The 6,194-nt window shown below is 35.5% G+C and overlaps 1 pseudogene; it reads right to left on the bottom strand.

Annotated features, from left to right (window-relative positions):
- Nucleotides 1-604: 604 nt before the first annotated feature.
- LOC141494848 (splicing factor 3A subunit 3-like) lies at nt 605-5,738 on the bottom strand (annotated as a pseudogene).
- Between the last annotated feature and the right edge of the window lie 456 nt (nt 5,739-6,194).

Raw genomic sequence — 6,194 nt, forward strand, 5'->3', positions numbered from 1 at the left:
GGTGTGAAGAAGTGTGAATTATAAGTAATACACTGGTAGATAAAAAGCCAACAGTACTTAGACTCTTGATAGGGAACAACAGTACACACAGTGCTCAGAGAAAAACCTTCAGGAATGATCCTTAAACTAGGCTTTCTTTAGAATGCCAACTCTAAGTTCATAGTGTGTTACAAGGTCAGGGAGGCAGGGAAGTTGGGGGTGTGGGTGTATGTGTGTACTATTACAAACAGACAACTTTGAATTTGATTTTTTTTGTGGAACCATTTTTTAGGGGGCAAGGCAATGTTAAGTCACTTGTTTAGGGTCACACACAGCTACTTAAGTGTCAAGGGTATGAGGTCACATTTAAACTCAAATCTTCCTGACTCCTGGTCTGCTTCTCTATCTACTTTGCCATCTAGCTGCCCCAGAACCTTTACAAATATATAAAAAATATAAAGTATATTTCAGACTTTTTCTATATCTATCATGTTTCTTCTCTTCACAATACATATGTAGAATGTTAGATCATGTAGCAGAGTTTTTGGGAACATGTGTTTGTGTGGAATAGATAAATGTCAAATCCTAGAATGCTCAACCAGTTTTGGAGCTTATTCTCAAAACACTAGAGTAGTCCTTGACCTTTCAAGTTCTCATATGACTTATTTACAACATTTCCACTGGAATCATCGTACTCCTGCTAAGTGTCAGGCTGTCACCATTCACAAGCCTTTTGCAATTTCAATTTGGCCCGCAAAGAGGCAGCATCTTCAATCTGAGTCACATCAACAGAGTATTTGAAATGATCAGGCCTCATGCCATGATCATGATGCCATTCTGCAAAATGCCACTGGAAGACTTTGAATGCTAAGTCAGTGTACTTCCCACAGGCCTGAAACTTTTACAGCCAGAAGGGAATGGGTTTGGATTTTTGGGCTGTAGATAATCTCTTCTCTTCATCTTTACTTTTACTCTTACTTATTTGCCCTTTCTATTTCTCTTTTCTTTCTCTCCTGTCCTTGCCTGTTGTATGTTGAATATTTTAGCGTGCTGAACATTTTCATGTGAGATGGTGGTGCTTCCCAGGAATTTTCATATTTGTAGATATGGGCTTCAAGGAAAGCAATGTCTTTATTCTTCTCAGTATCCCTCTTGGTTCCTTTTGATCTGAGATTCTTAGAAGAGATGAGTCAAATGATTCTAGGGGCTTCCCTTTAGTTTTGAAGTGTCTCTAGGCTCCTTCTTCCAGCATCCCTCCGCATTTTAGTCCTAAAGCCAAGAATATATATTTCAGTCTTTCTAAGCCCAAGAAAACCAACTTCTCCCAGGAAGAAAATACAGAGAAGTCAGAATGGACTCCAGTGTGGGTCAATGAGTTTCTTGTCTCTTTTGGCCAGCCTGGAAAGGTACCATTGTCCCACTTTTTCTCAAAATCCTGAATCTTCCAACAGCTCATTCTAGCATTACCATGTCTCTTTGTAGCAGCATCTTTAGGTACCTGTTATACACTGTACTCTTCCTTTTCTTGAAAATATCAAATATCTGATCAAAGATAGGTATATTATATAATCCAGTTTGTTCATCTCACAATATTGTTGTTGATGTCTGTATTGTTCTCGTGATTCTACTCCCTTAGCTCAGCATCAGGTCCCATAAGTCATTTCTTGCTTCTCTAGAGTCTAGTCATTTGGTATCTAGTCATTTATGGTTTCTAATAGAACAATAGTATTCCATATTATTCCAGTACCATAACTTGTTTAGCCATTCCCCAATTGATGGGCATCCCCTCAATTTCCAATTCTTTGCCACTACAAAAAGGGCTATGAATATTTTGGACCATGTAGGACTTTTCTATTTTTTTTAATAATTTCTTCTGGATATAGACCCAGAATTGCAATTGCTGGGTTAAAGGGTATGAATAGTTTTATTGCTCTTTGGGCATAATTCCATATTGCTCTCCAGAAAGGTTGGAGCCATTCACAACTCCATCAGCAGTGCATCAATGTCCTAATCCTCCCATAACCTCTCCAACACTGATCATTTTCCCTTTTTCTCATCTTGACCAATCTGATAGGTGTGAGGTGATACCTCCTTGTTGTTTTAATTTGCATTTCTCTAATCAATGATTTGGAGCATTTTTTTCATTTCATTATATATAACTTTAATTTCTTCATTTGAAAACAGCCTGTTCATATCCTTTGACTATTTATCATTTGGGGAATGATCTGTGACCTTATAAATTTGTTGAAATTCTCTATATATTTTAGAAATGAGATCTTTATCAGAACTCCTAGCTGTGAAGATTGTTTCCCAACTTTCTGCTTTCCTTCTAATTTTGGCAGCATTGATTTTATTAGTGCAAAATCTTTTTAATTCAATATAGTCAAAATCATTCATTTTGCAGTTTATAACATGCTCTAATTCTTGTTTGGTCATAAATTTATCACCTTTCCATAGATCTGATAGAGTATTTCCTAGTTTATTAATTTATCTATGGTGTTACTCAAGTCTAAAAATCCTGTACCTATTTTGACTTTATATTGGTATAGGGTATGAGATGTGGATCTATGCCTAGTTTTTGCTATACTATTTTCCAGTTTTCCCAAGAATTTAAAAAAATTTTTTTCCCAACAATTTTTGTCAAATAATGAGTTCATATCCCAGAAGCTGATGTCTTTGGGTTTGTCAAATAGTAGACTGCTATAGTCATTTACTGAGACTTCTTTTAAACCTATCCTCCTAATCCACTGATCCAATACTCTATTTCTTAACCAATACCAGGCAGTTCTGTTGACAACTCCTTTATAGTACAATTTTAGATCTGGTAGAGCTAGGCCATCTTTTTTTACATTTTTTTTTCATCAGTTCTCTTGCTATTCTTTCCCTTTTGTTATCCAGATGAATTTTGTTACTATTTTTTTTCTAGCTCAGTAAAGTAGTTATTTGGTAGTTTGATTGGTATGGCACTGAATTAGTAATTTAATTTGGGTAGAATTGTTATTTTTATTGTATTAGCTCGACCTAACCATGAGCATTTGACATTTTTCCATTTATTTAGATCTTACTTTACTTGGATGAGAAGTGCTTTATAATTGTGTTCATTTCTGGGTTTGTCTTGGAAGTTAGATTTCCAAGTATTTAATATTGCCTACAGTTATTTTAAATGGAATTTCTCTTTCTATCTCTTGCTCTTGGGCTTTGTTGTTCATTTATAGAAATTTTCGGGGCGGCTAGGTGGCGTAGTGGATAAAGCACCGACCCTGGAGTCAGGAGTACCTAGGTTCAAATCTGGTCTCAGACACTTACTAATTACCTAGCTGTGTGGCCTTGGGCAAGCCACTTAACCCCATTTGCCTTGCAAAATCCTAAAAAAAAAGAAATTTTGATGATTTATGTGAGTTTATTTTATATCTTTCTACTTTGCTGAATTTATTAACTGTTTCAAGGAGTATTTTAGACGACTTTCTCAGGTTCTTTAAGTATACCATCATATCATCTGCAAAGAGTGAAAGTTTTACTTCCTAATTGACAATTCTGATTCCTTCAATTTCTTTTTCTTCTCTTATTGCTATAGCTAGCATTTGTAATAATATATTGAATAGTAATGGTAATAATGGGCATCCTTGTTTACCTCTGATTTTGTTGGAAATGCTCTGAGTTTATTCCCATTACATATAATATTTGTTGATGGTTTTATATAGATACTATTTATTATTTTAAGGAAAACTCCATTTATTCCTAAACTTTCTAGTGGTTTTAATAGGAATGGATGTTGTTTTTTTTTTATCAAAGGCTTTTTCAGCATCTGTTGAGATAATCATATGATTTCTGTTGGTTTTGCTATTATTATGTTTAATTATGTTGAGTATTTTCCTAATGTTGAACCATCCCTGCCTGTGTGGTATAAATCTAATCTGATCATGGTGTATTATCCTGGTAATAACTTAAGATTTTTGCATCAATATTCATTAGGGAGATTGGTTTATAATTTTCTTTTTCTGTTTTGGTTCTTCCTGGTTTAGATATCAGCACTATGTTGGTGTCATAAAAGGAGTTTGGCAGAACTCCTTTCTTTCCTATTTTTTAAAATAGTTTCTCATATACTTTCAAGTTAATGTGCTTAAGCTAACATTCATGAGGATCCATTGACTTAACCTAGTTTTGTGTCTCTTTACAAGGATCTTCTTTGACTTTCAGGACTCTTCAAATTCTATTTTCCATGGCAAACAATCTCACTTTGGTACCTCTCTTGAAATTCTTTTATCTTTTTGAATCTATTGTAGAATTCTGCAAATTTATTTGGTCTTGAAAAAAGCACTGAGCTCTTCCATTCATACTCTTCCTGGTCATTGTACAAATCTTTCAGGTTCCCACTGATTTGTAATGTACTTGTCCTGCATAGCCCACATGAGATGGTTTGAGTTGATCTGATCCCAGAGCATGGACATTTTTTTTGAAAGAGTTTATTTATTTTGAGTTTTAATTTTCCCCCTAATCTTGTTTCCCTCCCCCTCCCCCCCACAGAAGGCAGTCTGTTAGTCTTTACATTGTTTCTATGGTATAAATTGATCTAAGTTGAATGTGATGAGAGAGAAATCATATCCTTAAGGAAGAAAAATAAAGTATAATACCTAGCAAAATTACATAATAAGATAATGGTTTTATTCCCCTAAATTGTAGGTAATAGTCTTTGGTCTTTGTTCAAACTCCACAATTCTTTCTCTGGATACAGCTGATATTCTCCATCACAGGTAGTTCAATATTGTCCTTGGTTGTTGCACTGATGGAATGAGCAAGTCCATCAAGGTTGATCATCACCCCCATGTTGCTGTTATGGTGTACAGTGTTTTTCTGGTTCTGCTCATCTCACTCAGCCTCAGTTCATGCAAATCCTTCCAGACTTCCCTGAATTTCCATCCCTCCTGGTATCTAATAGAATAATAATGTACCATGACATAACATATACCACAGTTTGTTAAGCCATTCCTCAAATGAAGGACATTTACTTAATTTCCAATTCTTTCCCACCACAAACAGGGTTGCTATGAATATTTTTGGTTTTTACCCCTTTTCATCATCTCTTCAAGGTGTAGACCCAGTGGTGGTATTGCTGGATCAAAGGGTATGTACATTTTTTCTACCCTTTGGGCACAATTCCAAATTGCTTTCTAGAAAGGTTGGATAAATTCACAGTACCAACAATGCATTAGGATCCCAGATTTCCCACACCTCTTCCAATTCCAATGTTGATCTTTGTCCTTTTTGGTCATATTGGCTAGTCTGAGAAGTGTGAGGTGGTACCTCAGAGATGTTTTAATTTGCATTTCTCTAATAAGTAATGATTTAGAGCAATTTTTCATATGACTATGGATCGCTTTGATTTCCTCATCTGTAATTTGCCTTTGCATATCCTTTGACCATTTGTTAGTTGGGGAATGGCTTGTTTTTTTTTTTGAAAATTTACTCAGTTCTCTGTATATTTTAGAAGTGAGTCATTTGTCAGAAATACTAGTTGTAAAAATTGTTTCCCAATTTACTAAATTTCTTTTTCTCTTTGTTACAGTGGTTTTGTCTGTGCAAAAACTTTTTAATTTAATGTAATCAAAATTATCTACTTTGTTTTTACTGATGTTCTCCATCTCTTCCTTGGTCATAAACTGCTCCGGAGCATGGACATTTTAATGATCATTTCCTTGGCCATGATATCAATGATCCTTCTCCTTAGAATAGCACCACTGAGGTTCCAAGATCATCTCCATCTTCCCCACCCGGCCTCCACCTCACACTAACAGCTGCCATGGTCAGAAGTTGAAATTGGGCTGGAAGTTTTCAGCTTCCCAGGGATAACCCAAGGAGTTCAGCCTCCTGTGCTTCTCTTCCTGGGACCTTAAGCTCTGCCCAAGGTTCCATCCTCACTGGATGTCCTTTTCCTTTTATTTCAAACATGAAAGCTGGCAAGAGAGAAGGAAGGAAACAAGTATTTATCAAACCCATATTATATTCCAGGGATTCCCCTAAACACTCATACAAATATTATCTCAATCCTCATTACCACCCTGGGAGGCAGGTGGTATTATTATCCCCATTTGGTAGAGGCAGGTAAAGGTGAAGTGGTTTGTCCAGGGTCATAGTGCTAAACAAACAAACAAATAAATAAATAAATAAATATATATCATTTGAAGATTTGCAAAATACTTTACAATATTATCTCATTT

This window comes from Macrotis lagotis, chromosome 8, assembly GCF_037893015.1.
Source record: "Macrotis lagotis isolate mMagLag1 chromosome 8, bilby.v1.9.chrom.fasta, whole genome shotgun sequence".
Classification (NCBI taxonomy): Eukaryota; Metazoa; Chordata; class Mammalia; order Peramelemorphia; family Peramelidae; genus Macrotis; species Macrotis lagotis.